This window comes from Tupaia chinensis, unplaced genomic scaffold (genome assembly GCF_000334495.1).
Source record: "Tupaia chinensis unplaced genomic scaffold, TupChi_1.0 Scaffold000156_1, whole genome shotgun sequence".
Classification (NCBI taxonomy): domain Eukaryota; kingdom Metazoa; phylum Chordata; class Mammalia; order Scandentia; family Tupaiidae; genus Tupaia; species Tupaia belangeri.
Genome location: NW_006159627.1, coordinates 42,366 through 62,267, shown reverse-complemented (window position 1 = coordinate 62,267; position 19,902 = coordinate 42,366). Strand labels below are relative to the sequence as shown.

The 19,902-nt window shown below is 38.3% G+C and overlaps 1 pseudogene; it reads right to left on the bottom strand.

Annotated features, from left to right (window-relative positions):
• Positions 1-13,378: 13,378 nt before the first annotated feature.
• LOC102471935 (pinin-like) lies at positions 13,379-15,657 on the bottom strand (annotated as a pseudogene).
• Between the last annotated feature and the right edge of the window lie 4,245 nt (positions 15,658-19,902).

Genomic DNA, 19,902 nt, shown 5'->3' with positions numbered 1-19,902 from the left:
TCAGTTTTCTGTGTTTTAAAATTGAGACAATAGGGACCAGCAGGTGGTGTAGTTGTTAAAGTGCCGGACTTGCACATGGCCAAAGCAGTTCGAGTCCTGGACCTGGCACCTTGCTTTCTCATGTTTTGTTTCTCTCCATCTCTCTCTGGTCTAAATTCAAAGTGGTAACAAATAAAATAAAGTAAATTATTAAAAAAAGAAAGAAGGAAGGAAAAGAAGAAAGAAAGAAAATAAAAGGGAGATCATAATACACATTTGGAAGTGTAGACCTCACCTTGGGCTCACCTCTAGTAATAGACCAAAAAGCAATCTCTATTCTTTTCCTAGGATTTTCCAGAAACATGAAAAAGAGACTCAGACTTGTGAGTTAATTCCAACATTAGCTATGCATTTTGGCTTTCAGTGTTCAAGTTTATCCTTTAAAAAAAAATTATTTCTAAGGGAATAGTTGGCTTAAGAGGCCAACTCCAAGGACTCAAGGCAGCCAGATCCCACATGGCAGACTGCACGGTTCAAGTCCTGCATCTGGCTTGAGAAACTTGTGAGGTGCATATGAAGGTATACTCAAAATCTCAAAAAGAAGGAGAGGTGGAGGGGAAGGGATAGCAGTATGAGTATCGCCCAGTTGGGGTGCTTTCTCACTTTCCCTTTTCTTTTCTCTTCAGTGAATGAACATGTCTTTTGGCAAAGTTTAAAAAAATGAAATATAATTTATTTTAGTATATTCACCTTATATCCTGTTACTTTCCTGAACTTGTTTGTTAGTACTAATAGTTTATAGCCAATTCCTAGTGACTTCCTGAAAACTGAGTCATATCATCCACAAATAAATGTATCTGGATGTATTCCTTTCTAATATAAATGCCTTTTAATTTATTTCTGTAGTGACTCCTCACAATAGTTAGCCTTTGAAGTTCTACTGAGCATACACTACTTTTACAGCCGCTGGCAAGAAGAAATGGTGTTCTTTTGTGGGGGCAGGTGCCATAGGCATCTTCTCATACTCCCTACTGTGGGCATATATGCTCCAACACTACCACTTAGTCTAACTGGGTGTACAAGCTCCAGCCACCGTGTCAGGATGCTGGGCTGCTCATGGCACTGCAGAGATGCTCAGATACAGGCACTGATGTGTGTCAGTATAAAGTCTATTTGGCAGTGGATCTGCTTTCAGTGTGGTACTATGCTTCAGCTTACTGAGGCCCAGATGGTAAAGTGATCCTGTGCATGTTCCTTCCTTGGAATAGTGCAGTTTTATGGGCCTCAGAAATATCCTACATTGAAATGATCATGGACTGCAGGGCTCTCCTGCAGCTAGGACTAGGGTCCTTGGTGGCAATGGGAACCACTGAGGACCTCTCACTGACTCTGTTTCAGCACTGGGGTATCTCTAGTATCTCAAACTAGGCCAGAGTGCAGACACTAGAACAAATACCAGCTTTCCAATGTACAAACATCAACACACACACACACACACACACACACACACACAGAGGCATGAACAATAATCAGGAGAATGTGATGCTCCCAATGGACAAAGTGAAGATCAGGGACTGAAACTAAAGGGAAGATACAGGATCTGCTTAACAGAGTAACCAATATACAGTCATGGTTTTAAGAAAACACAACACACTTAAAAGAAAATAAGTAGAAACATTTCAACACACTTTTGATATACATGTGGCAAGGTTCTAGAAGAGCTTTTGGTTTAGGAATCAACACACACACACACACACACACACACACACACACACACACACACCGGCATGAACAATAATTAGGAGAATGTGATGCTCCCAATGGACAAAATGAAGAGCAGGGAAAGTAGAAACATTTCAACATGTGATACACATGTGGCAAGGTTCTAGAAGAGCTTTTGGTGTAGGAAATATTGTGAGTGTGTTTAAAATATACAGTCTCCTAAGGGGGCTGTATTAGTATTTACTTTTTGAATCTAATTTGCAGTCATATCATCATTTAGTCATTTGTTCAGCAAGTAACTGTTCAGAAACTCACTGCCTCAGGAGTAGTTTGAATACCTGGATACCTATTGGTGAATACAGACATGGCTGTAGTCCAGTAAAGGAGAGACAGTCCTGTTAACCGCATAAGCTCTGTGTTAAAGTCTATAAAGAAAACTGTAGCTTTCTATGAAAAAGAGTAACGATCAAAAACACCAATCACTCTAGGATGTCTGAAGAATTTACACAGGAAGCATGACAGTTAACCAGGTTATGAGGGAGGAACCGTCTTTGAGATGATGGAAAAGCTTATGCAAAGAACATACTAGCAAAATTTTGGTGGAAATATAAGAGGGAATAAGGCCCATCTGTGTGAAGTGTAGTAGAGAAGAGGGAGAGGAATGTAAGAGAAGGTTGAAAAGATAGACAGGATCTTATTGACTATTTAGATTTTACCTCAAAGAAGTGGGGAAGACTTGAAATGCTTCTAGTAGAAGAAAAGTATGATCTACTTCACTTTTTAGAAAACAATGGACTAACTATTGTGAGGACAATGAATGGGGACAGGCAAAAATGGAATTAGGAAAACCAAAATGGAGGCTGTTGGAGATATTCAGGGAGTAGAAAGTGGTGACGTGGACTATGGGGAGATGTGAATTTATAATGAATTGAGAATAGATTGGATATGGGGATAAGATTCTGGAATGACCCATTCAGAATTGACTCAAGTATACTTCAACACCTTCTGGATTGAGCAACTGGGTGTGGTGATGCCATTTTGGTTACAACATGGGGTACACACAGAAAAAGAGATGATAACTTTTAGTCATGTCTTGAAGGATCTTTAATGCTGTCCTTGGAGGGAAGTCATAAATGTCCTCTGGAATTCAGCAGAAACCCCATTGCTGACTTGGAGGTAAGTGTACTCAGATGAGGGACAAGGCAGTGGAAAGAGAAGACTATGGCCATGGATATAGGTGACTGGAGCCAGAGAAAAAATTTTGTCTGTAATAGGGTGCTCATTTCAGGGTCCTAGGTCTAGAAAGTAAAAATGGATGTGACAGGTTCAGGGTCATTAAGTCAGTGGCAGTTGAGAGCAAGACACTGGCAAGCAAGGCAGGGAAGAAGAGCTTAGTAGAATTAAGTAACAAAAAAATGTTAAGTCTGAACACCCTTTGCTCCACTTTGGCAAGGTCAGGGAAGAGAACTGAAAGAATGCAAGTCAGATTGCAGCAGCCCTTTCAGATAATATATTCATATGCCTGTCTTCTCTTACAATACATTGGTTATCAAATACTTCTGGAAACTTCCCAAACCAAATCCAATGCCAACTTTGTTTTCTTTGATATGCTTTGGCATTTGGTAGGTAATCTGTTTTATCTCTGTGGTTACTGTGAGAAAATAAAAATCCCCTTTAGTCTGCATACTGACTATAGAACAGTTAAGAATAGATTTTTTGGTTTGTTTTGAGAAGTTTTTGCTATAGGGTGTGTGCTCACCAGAAACACAGAGACAGACAGAGAGACAGAAAGCAAGAACAGATTTTTTTTTTTTTTAATTTACTTAGGACTCACTGGACATCTAAAAGTGAGAAGAAAACAAACACCTAGTTCTAGTTTGAAAAAAAATTTATCCCTCTACTACTTTTCCATATTTAGAGGAGCTTCTTTCATTCACTCTATTTTTTTCCTTTTGGAAAAAATACTGGTTGTGACCATTCAAAATAACATCGTTTTTTTTTTTTTTTTTTTGGTTTATGCTAAAGCGCACATGCGCTTGCCAAAGAGAGACAGTGAGAGGGAAAGTGAGAAATTACCTCCCAGGAGAATGGCTGTGCCACAAACCCTCCTTTATTCTCATCCTGGGATTTTATGCACATGCACATACAAACACATGCACCCAGCATGAGTTTTAAGCTACGATGTCCAGTATTTGAAATGTATTCAGCCATGTGAGAGCTCAGCCCCTTAACCACCACACCATATGCTGGCCCCAATAACATCCATTTTTAAAGTTTCTTTTGTGTTTTTCTGTCTCTCTCTCTCTCTTCTGTTTTGTTGTTTTTTTCTTAGTACTATTTTCAAATTATCCTATTCTCTGATCACTTTGTTTAGCCCTGCTTCTAAAATATTGTGTGTGTGTGTGCATATAATGTGAACATTTAAATTTAGTTAGCATGTCTTTTATTTTCATGAATTCTCATTTTTTGTGTATTATATTTATTTCTTTGTAATTTAAAGTGACCTTTTTTTTTGCATGTACTCAATGGAGAAAGAGAGATAGTGAGAGAGAGCAAAAGTGAGAAATCAACCATTGGGAGTAATGACTGCACTGTATTCCCTTATCCTCCATTCACCTCTTGAGATTTTGGGCATGCATACACATGTACCCAGCATGATTTTGAAGACACTGGGTCTGGGACTCCAACCCCAGACTTGGCTATGTGGTTTGAAGTGCCTTAACCTTTGTGACACCTCCTGGCCTGACTTGTTTTGTTTTCTTTATTTCACCATATATCATTATTTTTCTATGCTATTTCCTTTACTTCCTTGAAGAACTTAAATATAATTTATGTAAGTTTATATTGAGATTGCCTTGCTAATGCTATTTTTTTCCTATGTGAATTTATCTAACTAGTGGTGATTATTGGTCTTTCATTTTTATTTTTAATTTTTCTCATGGAATTTTAATTTACCAAATTAAATTTAAGAATTTTTCTCTCTTTAGTTTTTTTGTCTCACTCCACTGGCCTCCAAGAAATCCCATCCAAAGATTTGGTATACTTTTAAAATTGTAAATTACATTCAGAGTTACTCAAGACCTGGATTCTTCAGTTCAAGGTCCAAACCAGATGCATTGCTCTGCATTTCTCTCCTGCCTCATATTGATGCCAGGAACCCTGACTCCTCGTCTACACTTATCTATATCCCTGTAAATTAGTCTATATAATCTAGAAGTCAACAATAAGATTTCTTACTGGGAAACTGAAAAAAACCTGAGTTTCAGACACCAAATGAGGAATTGAGAAGAGAAAAATTAAATACTTGAGAGAGTTTTCTTCGGTTTGTCCTGAATTATATAGGCAACTATTTTTCTTCTCTTTAAGAGAGATTTTGCTATAGGATGTGTGCACTTGCCAGAGAGACAGAAAGAGATAAATATCTTCCATAAGCATCCTAAGGCAAAAATTTCTAAAAAAAAAATAAAATGAAGTCAGAAAGAGCAGAATTTATAGTGTAGCTAAAAAAGAAAAAAAAAGTCAGAGCAGAGTTTATAACACATCTCAAAAAAGTTACTAATCAGTAATAGTTGGCCATTGCCTTATTTATGTCAAAACAGAAATGTTTCACCTTTTTAAAAAGAATTCTTTATTTGGGACCAGCAGTTAGTGTAATGGGTACGTCGCTGGACTCCCATGTAGTCAACCATGGTTCGCATCCCGGACCCGGTGGCTTAAAACTCACGCCGGGTGCGTGTGCGTGCATGCCCAAGATCCTGAGAGGAGAATGGAGGAGAAGGGATTCTGGTGTGGCCATCCCCCCTGGGGGGTGATTTCTGCCTTTCTGTCTCTCTGTGTCTGTATGGCAAGCGCATGCGCCCTAAAACAAAACATCTACAAAAAAAAATACTTATTTAATTCAATGTGCTGTTATTTTTTAATTTGACCAGAGGGAAAGAAAGGAAAAGTGAGAAAACAAGACACCTAGTCTGGGACTCAAACCATGGTCAGTCATGTGGGAGTCCAGTGCCTCAACCACCATGCCACCTTCCATGTCCATTGTGTCACATTTTTCATGTGTGCCATAATTTAATTGGTCTCCTGCACCAGAAGTCATATCTTGAGTGTCTGACAGGACATTTTTCTTTGACAGTCCTGTTTTAAATAAGACTGACATGTGGTTAGATAAATATTGTTGGGTTTTTAAAATTTTGATAGTAATTTCAGTCCAGTAAATGCTATCACTATTTGTCCTTTCTGAAGATATAATTGGTAATTCATTAGCAATGCTAATCTTTCTACAAAGATGGTGAATATCATGTCAAAACTTACTGTAGATTGGTTTTTATTATCCTTTTATTTTTTTGGAGAGGTTTTTGCTATAGGACATGTGCACTTGCCAGCAAGACAGAGAGATACAGAGAGGCAGAAAGTGAGAAATCACCCTCCAGGTAAGATAGCCACACCATAATCCCTTCTCCTCCATTCTCATCTTAGAATGCTGGGCATGGATGCACACACACCTGGCATGAGTTTAAGCCACCAGGTCCTGGATTCGAATCCTGGTTGACTGAATCCTGGTTGACTACAGGGGAGTCCAGCGATATAGCCATTACACCAATGGCTGGTCCCTGTAGATTGTTTTTTTACTTAGGCTTCATGTACCTGGTTATATGAATATATGAATACTGGGGAAATCCCTTCACTTCTCAAAACCAAGTAAACTCATCTGTGTTTTACTTTGTTTTCACTGACCCATTAAAGGTAAGAGCTGAATATAAAGTAGTGATCTCTACTTTATATTTTTGGTCTTTATAAAATCCATCTAATTACAATTCCCTGTATCTGAAACATTGCCTTTTACTCATTGAAATACATTTTAGTGGGGTTTGTTTCTATGAAATAAAGAATATGTAATATTTTACATATTTCATAAAAGATTTGTAAGATCAGATTCTTTTGAAAGTCAGTGTGATAAGATTTGATAATGGTTTGGGACCAGTAATTGGTGAAATGGTTATGTCGCTGGACTCCCACATAGTTGACTGCGGTTCGCATCCCGGACCCGGTGGCTTAAACTCACACCGGGCACATGTGCGTGGGTGCCCAAGATCCTGAGAGGAGAATGAAGGAGACGAGATTTTGGCGTGGCCATCCCCCCTGGGGGGTGATTTCTCACTTTCTGTCTCTCTGTCTCTCTCTCTCTGTCTGGCGAGCGCATGCGCCCTGTAGCAAAAACCTCTAAAAAAAAAAAGATTTGATAACGGTTAAATTATACCATTGAGTTCCTTTTTTAAAAGTATTATTTCTTTCATGTTATTTACTATTATTATTATTTTAATTTGACTAGAGAGACACAAAGAGAGAGAGAGGAAGTGTGAGAAAGCAAGTTGCTTGGTCTTTGACTTGAACCATGGTCAACCATGTGGGAGTCCAGCATCTTAACTACCATGCCACCCCCCACCCCTGAATTATTTATTACCTAAGTAGGAATACATTCTGTTTAATGATTATCTTTAGACAACTGTTTAAAGTCACACAAAACTGTTGAATTACTGGGACAAGCAATTGGCATAAAGCTATATCACTGGACTCCCATGTAGTCAACCATGGTTCGAGTCCCTGACCTCATGGCTTAAACTCATGCTTGGTGTATGTGCTTGTGTGCCCTAGATTCTCAGAGGAGGATGGAGAAGGGATTGCAGCATGGCCATCCCCCTGAGGGGTGATTTCTTGCTTTCTGTCTCTCTGTCTCTGTCATTTTGGTGAGAGCACACGCCATATAGCAGAACACTCTTAAAAAAAAACCTGTAAAATTACTGTATATGTGTGATTGGAAGTGTGCTTTTGCTATACCATCATACCAGATTTGAAATTATATCACCATAAGGCTTACGATAATTAATAACCAAATGGTAGATAGGAGGTAAAGAAAAAGAAAAAGTAAAAGAAAGAAAGAAAGAAAAAAGAAAGGGAGAAAGAAGAAAGAAAGAAAGAAAGAAAGAAAGAAAGAAAGAAAGAAAGAAAGAAAGAAAGAAAGAAAGAAAGAAAGAAATTTTGAGAGAGAAAGAAAGAAAGAAAGAAAGAAAGAAAGAAAGAAAGAAAGAAAGAAAGAAAGAAAGAAAGAAAGAAAAAAAGAAAGAAATAATATCTTAGCAGCCATGTCCAAAACCAAGAGACCAGGTCAGCCCAGACATGCCTTTCTTGGTAAGGCTTCTTTTTCTGTCAAAGGACACTCTATCTTCTGAAGGAGACTTAGGAACTTCTGAAACTCACTCAATGATGGAGAAACACTTGCAGGATCATGTCTAGCCTAGGCATTCTACCCAAGCCTCCCTGGCCTCCCAAGCCTCTGAGACCTTTGCTGATATTTGGGAGTAGCATAGATCCACCCTTCCACAGCCATTTCAGTTTCAGGAAGAAGAATTATTAAATGCTCAAGGGACCCTCAGGGAACTTCCTGGACAGTCTTTGATAACAGGTATTACTCCAAACTATTGACTCAGAATAAAATTAGTCAGGTTTTTGTTTTTGCTACAGGGCACATGCACTTGCCACTGAAGAGAGAGACAAAGAGAGAAAGAAGAGAGAGAGAAAAAACCCACAATTCCTTCTCCCCTAATTTCTGTAGGATTTGGGGTAGACATAAATACATGCCATCCAGTCAGGAACTTGAACTATACAGTTGATCTTGTGGGATCCAGCACCTTCAACACACCACATGCTGGCCCAGCATTTTTTATTTAAAAAAATTTATTTCAAAGAGGTCAGCAAATAGAATCATGGTTAAGGTACTGATCTCCCACATGGCTTGCCATGGTTTGAAACATGGACTGGTGGCTTGAAAATTACACTAGGCGTGTGGGGTGTGTGTGTGTGTGTGTGTGTACACCGAACATCCTGAGACAAAATAGAAAGAAGAGTAAGGATTGTGGCAATGGGTAGCAATTCTTTGGGGGTTATTTCTCATTTTTCTTCTCTCCATTCCTATCACTTTGGTGTGCATATGGCAATCTCTCCCCCCAAAAAAACTTGTTTGCAAACTTTACTCTTTTCATTAGAAAAGAAACAAAGAGAAAGAAAGAGATCTATACGCAGAGAAACAGCTGCTTCCAACAGTGTCTCACACATTATCTACCTTCCAGCCTCAGCCTGACTGAGCTTATGGGTAAAAGTATGCCCAACACACTCAGGGAGGTCTCCAGAGGTGAATTCTAAACCTTCTCTTGTGAGTTAAACCTGCAGTGTGTCAAGTTTTATCAGGTCATCATCATACGGCCACACATGTATTACTTTTTAGCTTTAATTTATGTTGTGTTGGTAATTACTGATATCAAGCATTTTCTTACATACTTGACTTTTGCATGTCTTCTTCAGAAATCTTTATTCATGTCTTGATTTAATTTTGTAATCAAAGCTATTTTTTCTTATTGCTATTGGGTTTATTGAGTTTCTCATATAAGCTAAATATTAATCCTTCATTAAATGAATAGATTGAAAATACCTTTACCCTCTCCTGCAGGAAGTCTCTTCACCCTGTTGATTATATGCTGTGCAGAATTATTTTAGTTTACTATATTACTTGTCTCTTTCTGCCTTTTTTTTTTTTTGGAGAGGTTTTTGCTATAGGGCACATGCATTCGCCAGACAGACAGAGAGAGACAGAGAGACAGAAAGCGAGAAATCACCCCCCAGGGGAGATGGCCACGCCACAATTCCTTCTCCTTCGTTCTCCTCTCGAGATCTCGGGCACGCACGCACAAGCACCCGGTGTGAGTTTTAAGCCACCGGCTCTGGGACGTGAACCTTGGTCGACCACGTGAGAGTCCAGCGACATAGCCATTAATGCTAACTGCTTGTCCCTCTTTCTGCTTTTGTTGCCTCCTGATTTTCAGGTCTTGTTCAACAAATCTATGCTCAGACCAATATATGAAGCATTTTCTTTATTTTTTTATTTTGTAGTTTTGTTTTGTGCCTTACATTTAAGATTGTAATCTGTTCTTTCTCACATGGATATCCATTATCTCCAGCACCACTTATTGATGTTAAGTGATGTTCTTCCCCAGTGTATATTCTTTGCATCTTTGTTGAAAATAAGGGGTCCCCGGGTGGCAAGGTGTAGAGAACTGTACTCCCATATGGTTGGCTGTGGTTTGAGTCCCAGACCTGGTAGCTTGCTTTCTTACTTTCCCTCCCTCTCTCTGTCTCCCTCTGGTCAAATTAAAAATAATAATAATAAATAAAGTTAAATTTTAAAAATCTTTAAAAAAGAAATCAGTTGAGTGTAAAAAGTGATCTGATCGATTGCTTTTTTTCTCTTTTGTTAAATTGAGCTATGTGTCTATTTATGCTATTTAGTTTTTGCCATTCTCATGCTATTTTTGTTCATATAGCTTTCTAGTGTGCTTAAAGGCTCATAGTGTAACTCCTCCAGCTTTTCTTTGTTTGTTTCTTTCTTTCTCTATTTAGTATTGCCTTGGCCATTCAGTGTTACCCTGCAGGGGATATGACCAAGCCTCAATCCCTTCTCCTTCATTCTCTTTGTGATTTTGGGTAGGAATGCACACACACCTGGCTTCACTCTTTAAGCCATCCAGTCAGGTACCTAAGTTGCAGTTGACCATGTGGAATCCAGCACCTTTACCATGCTATTTATAAGCCCAGCACTGTTTATTTTCAAAAATTGTTTCAAAGTGACCAGCAGGTGGTCAAGGTGCTGGACTCACTCATGACCAACCACAGTCTGGAGCTGATGGCTTATAAATTACACTGGGCTTGTGTGTGTGTGTGTGTGTGTGTGTGTGTGTGTGTGTCCAAAACCCTGAGAGGAGGAGAATGGAGAAGGGATTGTGACATGGCTTGCCCCTCTGGGGTCTTACTTTCCTTCTCTGTTTCTGTTTCTTTAGCAAGCACATGTGTCCTATGCACTCCCCCCATTAAAAAAATATTTCAAAGTTTATTCTTTTCAGGAGACAAAAGGGACAAAGAGAGAGAGAGAGAAAGCCATGTACTGTATATATGTGATTGGAAGTGTGCTTTTGATATACCAGGCACTGATGCCAGTGTCTCAACACATTATTGAGACACCCTCAGCCACAGCCAGCCCCAGATTGTGGGTATAAGTATGATGAGTGCACTCAGGGGGCTTTCAAAATTTGAACTCTAAACCTTCCCAGGTAAGTTAACCTTGCCGTGTATCTTGTTTTATCATTTCACATTTTTTACTTTTTAATCTCAGAAAATGGTCATTCTAACTAGGGTAAAGTGAAAGCTCATTGTAATTTGATTTATATTTTGTTAGTAATTAGTGATATTGAACTTTTTTTTCACTCAGTTGGCTATTGTATGTCTTCTTTAGAAATGTTTATTTTTGGCTTGATTTAATTCTGTAACCAGGACTCTAAACCTTCCCAGGTAAGTTAACCTTGCCGTGTATCTTGTTTTATCATTTCACATTTTTTACTTTTTAATCTCAGAAAATGGTCATTCTAACTAGGGTAAAGTGAAAGCTCATTGTAATTTGATTTATATTTTGTTAGTAATTAGTGATATTGAACTTTTTTTTCACTCAGTTGGCTATTGTATGTCTTCTTTAGAAATGTTTATTTTTGGCTTGATTTAATTCTGTAACCAGGGTTTTGTTTTTAATTTGTTTTTCTTTTTTTTCTTTTCAGTTTATTGATTTTCTTATATACCCTGAATATTAATCCTTCACTAGATGAATAGATTGAAAATATATTTACCCTCTCCTGAAGCATGTGTCTTCTGTTATTTCCGATGGAGTATCATTTTCGTTAAATGCAAAGCACTGTGGAGCCAGCTGGTGACACAGTGGTTAAGGTGGCTAGATCCCACAAGACTCACACTGCATGGTTTAAGACTTGGACCTGGTAGCCTGGAAAACACTCTAGTCACATGTGTGTGCCTGCTTCAAATCCCTAGTGGAGAACCATCGCCTCCCGGGAGGGGAAAGGAGGGGGATTTCTCACTTCTTTTCTTGAGTGCACACATCTCACAGCCAACTACTGGGTTGTCAGAAAAGTCAGGACACAGGTTTTTTACAGGAAAAAAAACTAAAAATGCTTGTTCGCATTTTACTGCTACCCTTTACTTGTCAAGAGAAGGCAACAATGAATGTTAAAAGTCAAGCCCAAAGCTATGATGCTAAAATTATGTAATCAAAAAAGGCAGGACCAGCAGTTAGCGTAATGGCTATGTCGCTGGACTCCCATGTGGTTGACCGTGGTTCTAGTGCCGGAACCGGTGGCTTAAACTCATGCCGGGCACGCGTGTGTGCCCAAGAACCCAAGAGAAGAATGGAGAAGGGACTGTGGCGTGGCCATCCCCCCTGGAGGGTGATTTCTCACTCTGTCTCTCTCTTTCTGGTGAGTGCACACACTCTATAGCAAAAACCTCTTAAAAAAAAAAAAAGAAAAAAGAAAAGAAAAAAAGCCTATTTGGGGACCAGCAGATGGCATGGTGGTTAAGGTGCTGGACACTCCCACATGGCTGACCATGGTTCGAGTCCTGGACCTGGTGGCTTACTTTCTCACTTCCCCTCTTCTTCTCTGTCAAATTAAAAATAAATAAGTAAAATTTAATACATAATTTACAAAAAAGAAAGGCTATTTGCAGTTTAAGTGCTCTCCTTTATAAAGCATGAGGAAGTTAATACAAGTACTGGTCTTAAGCAGTCACACAAGTCTAAGCCACATTTATTTGCACATGTATAGTAATGGGCAACAGACACTCCAAGTTCATACAAATTTATAAAACAACAAAGTTAATCATCACTTGGTACACTTGTGTGTTATCTTGCTTACATATTCAAGTCTAGATGAACTTCCTTCGTTTTGTAAACTTTCATACAATATTTCCTTAAACAAAAATTCTTAAAAACACATACTGGCATGTTTCAGTTAGAGCCAACACAAAAGTTAAGACAAGACCACAAACTCAAAAACCAAGTTTAGAAGATACTTTTCTACCTCCCTCCCCTAGAAAGAAGCAGTTATTTTAACAGATGTATATGCAGGATCACACAAGTAACCATAAAGGTAAAAGAATGATGCTCCCATGACTAGGGAAAAAATGTCAACTGAATCACGGTTTTAAGGTATCTAAACCAAAACAAGGAAGACTGGGAAATAGTAAGTGATTTAAAAAGAGAACATTCCCCTCAAAGGTGCAAGATCCAATTCTTGACAACTCAAAATAATTGTCTAAGGCAAACAAAAGTGAGGAAAATTTCAAAAAACATTCTAATCATGTTCAGTATCTAGTGATAACTGCTGAAAATGATATTAAGTGAATATTTATTATACAAGTGTCAACAAGGACATCCCAAAAATAATGAAAAAAAAATGCACATTTATTTCTACAAAAGCAATATATGATACAGAATTAAAAGGGACCAGACTTAAAGATTTACCTATTAAAATATACAGATTCTTACTGGAGTATAGGATATTTTAAAAAGATGACAAGGGATGTTAATCTTTTTTATTATTATTATTTTTACATATTTTGAACCTCACATAATTTTGATAAATAACTCTTACAAAATTATGCAAAAAGTACAAGAATATCTGGTAAACAAACAGTCCATATTTTTGAAAAAGATTTTTTACAACATGCAATTAAGGCAGCATCCTCCTTACAAGGAAAAATAATCCTTTTACTCATCAAGAAATCTGCTGCAAAGAATAGGCTAAGAAAGCCTGGCTTCTTCCATTAACGCCTTTTGTCTTTCCTGTCTGATTTTTGGTCTCTTTCACTTCTTGAAGATCTCTTGCCTGATCGACTACTTTCTGATATAGATTTCTTTCTGTCAGACCAGGAATTCTTATCCTTTGATCCTTTTGTATCTCTACTACTACCACCTTTTGAAGATTTGTGACTTCTTTCTAGTCCTGAAGTATCTCTTCTCTTCTGATCCATGCTCCTTCTGTGATTTCTATCTCTATTGTGTCCCCGGCCCTTACTCTGACTTCTGCTCTCACTACTACTAGAAGTGCTACTGCTACTATCTCTGCTGCTACTGCCACTTGTACTGGAACTGCTGCTCGAACTACTTCGACTGCTACTACTGCCACTGCTGGAACTACTTCCGCTGCTGCTACTGGTTGAACTGCTACTGCTACTGCTTCGACTCCTACTCTTGCTTGTTTTATTTCTAGCTCGACCTCTACTACGGCTCCTAGTTTTAGTTTTGGTTTTGCTCTCTGTATGTACCATCAAGACTGGCTCTACTGGCACCTCAGTGAGTTTTACAGATTCTGCAGGAAATTCCTTCCTCTCAGGTAGTAAATGCCCTTGATCCTGAATAACCTGAGGTGGTGGTTGTGAAACAGCTGATGGCACAGTCTCAGGCTGAGAGAGAGGCTGCGTCTGGAGTACTAGCTGTGACTGAGATAGGGGCTGAGGGTGAGGTTGAGGTTGAGGCTGAGGCTGAGATTGAGGCTGGGGCTGGGGTTGAGGCTGGGACTGGGACTGGGGCTGGGATTGGGATGGGGGCTGGGATGAGGGTTGGGGGTAGGTTGAGGCTGAGCCACAGGCTCAAGTTGGGGCTCAGTTTCTTTCTCTTCTTTTTCCTCAGACTCCTTTTCCACTTCTACAGCACTAACATTTTCTTTCGCAGGAGAAAGAGACTTACATTCTTTATCTAACTCAACTTCAAATTCCATCTCTGGCTCCAATTCTTTACTAGTTTCATTTTCTGAAGGTTCTATACTTTCAACTTGATTAGTTTCCATTACCTCTTGCTCAGCAATTACATTTTTGACATTTTCAACCATCTCTAGCACATCCATAAGTTCTTCAGGCTGACTATCCTGCTGCTTCTCATTTTCCCTTACCTCAGTTTCTTCCTCCATCTTAACTTCCATTTCCTGTTTCTGTTCCTCTTCCTCCTGTTCTTTCTCTGCATCACTATGAATTATACCTACTTCCATTTTCTCTTCCTCTCCTGCTTCCTCCACTTTTACATCATTGTGCTGATTACCTGTCTCCTCCAACTCTTCCTCTCGCTGAGTCACCTTACCCTCTTCTTGTTCTGCCTTCTGTTCTTCATTACGCACCACCTGATGCTCTTTTTCCTTCATTGATTGTCTTCTAGGCCTAGCCTCCATTTTATTTATTTGTTCTGCAAATTCGATGCGTCTACTTTCAAATAAAGCATTCATTTTTCTCTGTGACTCTTCTATTAGTTATATTCTTCCAGGAATATAAAACAAATGGGGCTTTGTCTTAGTTCTTATATATTTAATTATCTTGGCATTATGCTCATTTCATTCTTCTTGCAGCTGTGCAAGCTCAACCTTTTGTTCCCAAAGTCACAGTTCTGTCTGTTTAGCACGCCTCTCCTCAAACAGTTCTCTCCTCTCATTCTCAACCTGTTTTCGCTCTTCTTCTGCCTGAACTTCAAGTTTCTGTTCAATTTCTTGGCACCTCTTTTGCCTTTCAGTTGCAACAGTGGACTCTTGTTTAAATTTCTGAAGCGTGCCCATCAACAAGCCAAATATTTGTCGATTTGCTTTCCCTTTTTATCCATATTTTGATCCTGGATAAGGTCTCTACGTGTACACTCCTTGGAGGTAGCTACAACTGAAGACTGCAAAGCTGGCTTTTTAACATCATCATCCTCTGGGTCGCTTTCTTGGTATGATTCTCTTCTCGTCCAATGCTCTTCATCCAGCCTACTGACTGCCTGTTCAAGATCTCTCTGTTTGGCTGAGGGTCCTCCTCTGCTATCTGAGAATCCATGCCTCAGCAATAAACTACCACGTCCTCTACCTCCACCAGGACCAGAAAGGGCCAGCAATCTGGCTTGGATGGGCCTCACATCATTTGGATCCCACCCAGTGAGCTTGCGAATATTCTCATCAACGTTCTTTAGACTCTCTTTGGCCTTTTCTAGCTGCTCCTGCAAAGTTCTCACTGCGACCTCCATCTTCTCCCTGCAGCAGGCTTCGCTACTGCTCTCGCAATGATTGTTTTAAAAATGAATTTAAGAAGGCAGTCATTTTCAGTTACTTTAATATATAAGAATATACAATCAGTACATTTTTGGTTCAAAACCCTAAAATTGTGATACAGTCTTATGATATAAACCTTATACTTGGAACTTCTTCTGTTTTATGTTTCCCAGGAATTCTTATCAGGCCTTATCAGAATAGCATAATACTTGGGGGCAAAGATGCAGCCTAGAAGTCCTGCAGTGGAGACCAAGGTGGAGAAGACCTCCACAGTCACCATGAAGTTTCCCTTGGTGTTGTGATAAATGGGGACAGATGTGACCCAGACACTGCAGAACATCAGCATTCTGAATGTAAGGTAGGTTCCTGGACAGGAACGCCACAGTGAAGCTTCTCACAGCCAAGAAGCCCAGGTAGCCCAGGACACAGTAGAAGGCAGTGAATGGGCCCTTGTTGCACATGGTGATGAGGTTTCTGGGCTCAGTGTGTGAGTCTATGTCAATGAAAGGGGGAGAGGTTCCCAGCCAGATTTCACAGATATTCATTTGAATCAGGGAAGAAATGGGAATGATAAGAACTGGAAGCCCCTGAGAGCAGCAAGCACCTCATGGTTCTTCCGGGCTCCATGGCCTTGAATACCAGAATCACAGTAATTGTTTTGGTTAGAACAGTGGAAATAGCCACAGTGAACAAAAGGCCAAAATGCAACTTGTTGGAGGACATAGGGGACACTGTTAGGATGGCCAATAAAGAGCAAGGAGCAGAGGAAGCACAGCAGGAGGGAGATAAGCAGAATAAAGCTGAGAGTCTGGTTGTTGGCCTTGACAATGGGAGTGTCTTGGTGCTTCACAAAGACTCCCAAAACTACAGCTTTGAGAACAAAGTAGCACAAAGCTATGCAGGCTATGGCTGTCCCCAAATCATCCTCAAATACCAGGAGTGTCACAGGCTTGGAGAAGCAGTGAGTTCTTTCACTGTTTGGATACTCTTGAAATGGGTGCAGGACACACTGCTTTGCATTTTTGGTTACAAAACAAAGATCCAGCAATTTCATTTTACAAAATAATTGTTACATTGAAGGAAATGGTCACTTTTACATAATTTTCCACAGATAAATCCCCTGAGGTAATAACAAGATATACCAAATTAAGAGCCTATGTTGATGATACTTGGAGTATTCTTTCAGGTTCAGGTGGCACCAAAGTGATTTAAAATTGGATCTCAGCATATGAGGATTGGTTGGCCCATGTTGTAGCTCTGAATGATGCTGTCAATGATGAGAATTTATACCAGATCTCTTCTCTACTCTCTTGTCAGTTTTCCTTATGATAAACCTTACATTTTCATGGCTTATCATATTTGTTCATCACAACAGGAATAAATAGTTTTCTTATTAATATTCAAAGAAAAGCAACTTTACCTTATTCTCCTGGAATATTCTTTTATCTCTATTATAACTTCTATTTTTTTTGTATATAACATGTCACTCTGTGTACCTACTTTTCTTATTGTATATTTTAATTTTTCTATCAATATCATTATAAGCAGTTCTATGTAAATGTTGAAAACAGGTTTAATTTATTTTTTGTAGAAGTTTTTGCTTTAGGGCATGCATGCTTGCTAGAGAGAAGGAAAGAAACAGTCACAGTGAGAGAAAATGTGAGAAATCATCCGCAGAGAGAATGGCCATTCTGCAATTCCTTTTTCTTCATTCTCTCCCTGGTATCTTGGGAATGTGTGCAAACCTTTCTGACATGAGTTTCAAAGCACCATGTTCAGGACTCAAACTATATTTGGCCATGTGGGAGTCCAACAATAAACCACTATGACAATTTCTGGTCCCAGAAAATTATTTTAATTTAAAATATTTAAATGTTGGATGGAATTTGATTGCTCCTATGTAGCTATTGTTTGAGAAATTGGTATTATAATTGTATGATAGAAGGATGGAATGTTCATTTTAAGGTATCCATTTACATAAATCTGAGAGCATAGTTTATAAGTCTATTTTATTTTTGTCAAGCTGGTAATAATTTGCCTTTATATATTATGGGGTTTCTGTTGCAAATACTCACTTCTATTGTTATGTAGCAGGAAAGCGCCCAAGATCTCAAGAGGAGAATGGAGGAGAAGGGATTGTGGTGTGGTCATCCCCCCTGGGGGGTGATTTCTTGCTTTCTGTCTCTGTCTCTCTCTGTCTTTCTGGCGAGCGCATGCGCCCTATAGCAAAAACCTTTTAAAAAAAATAGATGTGCCTAATACTTTCTCAGGTATTTATTTACTTTTGGTAATACTGAGGCAATAGTATTGGGCTATCATAAAAGTCATGACACATTTTTTCCATAGAAAAGAAGAAAACTAAAAATACATTGTGCCTCTTCCAACAACCCAATAGCTTCTCTAAGAATTATAGTGGGAGCCATCAGGTGTCATGGCAGTTAAAGCCCTAGTGTAGAAAGATGGTGGGAGAAGGGCCTCAGGTAAAACAGAGAGCCAAGACATTTATGGGACGTAGAAATGGATTATTACTTGTTGATAACATGTAGGGTATCCATATCTGGACTGGTGAGAAATGTATTCATGTTGGAAAATTAACTTTACACATTAAGTGATGTATAGTGATTGAATGTATAAAAGGAATTAAAATTAAAAAAAAATGATCTTAGGCTCCCACATGACTTATTGCATTTTGAGTCTCAGACATGGTAACTTACTTTCTCAATTTCCCTTTCTATTTCTTTCTTTCTTGTCTCTCTCTGGTGAGTGTGCATAACCTGTAGCAAATTTAAATAATAATAATTATAAATAAAATTAAATAAATAGTTCTTAGAAAAAAAGAATTGGAGTGATAATTAATCACATGTTTTTCTTGCACTACCTATTCCTATTCCAAGAGTCAGCAGATACTCTAGACTTTTATCTCAGGAATAGGTTTGGCCCTCACATGCATGTATTTATTTTCTTCTGGGTCTCAAACCCATTCTTTTGCTATTCATGTTTTTTTTTTCTTTTAAAAATAATTTATTTAATTTTATTTATTACTATTTTGAATTTGCTCTAGGGCATGTGTGTTTACCATAGATGGAGAGAGAGAGAGAAAGCAAATGGCCAGGGCTGACACTCATATCATGGTCATGTGGGAATCCAACACCTTATATATTGTGCCACCTACTAGCCACTATTATTCATTTTTAAAAAAAATACAATTGCCAGGAGGCTTATTCACTCAGTAGAGAGAGTCACCCAGAGAGAGAAAGAAGTTGAGGCAGCATGACTTCTGTAAAATGGTCATGCCACAATTCCTTCTGCACCATTTTTTCCTCTTATCATTATTTTGAACAACATACAAACTCCTGGTGTATTTTCCAAATCATTTAGTTTGGGATTCAAGTCACAATTTGGGTAATGTGGGATTCAGTCACAAACACCTTGCCATGGACTGTCTCATATCTCTATTTTTATTTCTTGTTTTGGGCACTTATTTGGTTTTTAATTCATTCACAAAAAATAAGTATTTTTTCCTTGGTATATTCATTTTTTGACATTAATTTTTTTTTATGAACAAAAAAGTATAAAACATGGAATTTGTTGGACCAAATCAGCCCTCTAGGTAAAGCTGCTATACCTTGTGCTAAATAATCTTATGAACTGAGAGTATACAGAATACATATAATATATAAGCTAGCTCAACAGCAAAGGAGAAGGAATAGAATTCAGTTTGTGAAGATAAAATTCTAACCTGAACAAAAATATCTATTTTTACTAACTATGAAAACCAAATAATTTCTACTGTTAGACTACTTGGAGTTGCATAATAGTTATGGAAGAATTAAAACCATAGTTATTCCTTATATATTGGAAAAATGGAAGCATGATTTCTTATAATTTTTTATATTTCACATTTGACAGTACTACCCTTTATTTTTAAAATTGTTTGACTTTATATTTTGTATGACAGCAAATTTTGTGGTGCCCAAGCATGAAATTTATCAGAATTTTGAGTCTTCAGTCTTTAAACTGTTTCTTTTTCTTCCTGCAATATAATTCAAAATGCAATATTCTGATATTAGCCAATTCTTTGTTCTTAATTGCACAAGTGTTTGATCATGGTTGAAAAGTTTAAAATATTTTCATTAAAATTTATCTCTAATTCCATCGTGCTTATTACCTGGATATAAAAGTCAGATTCAAAGTTTAAGGCACCCATAGGTAACCTTCATGATGACACAACTTTCATTTCATGACT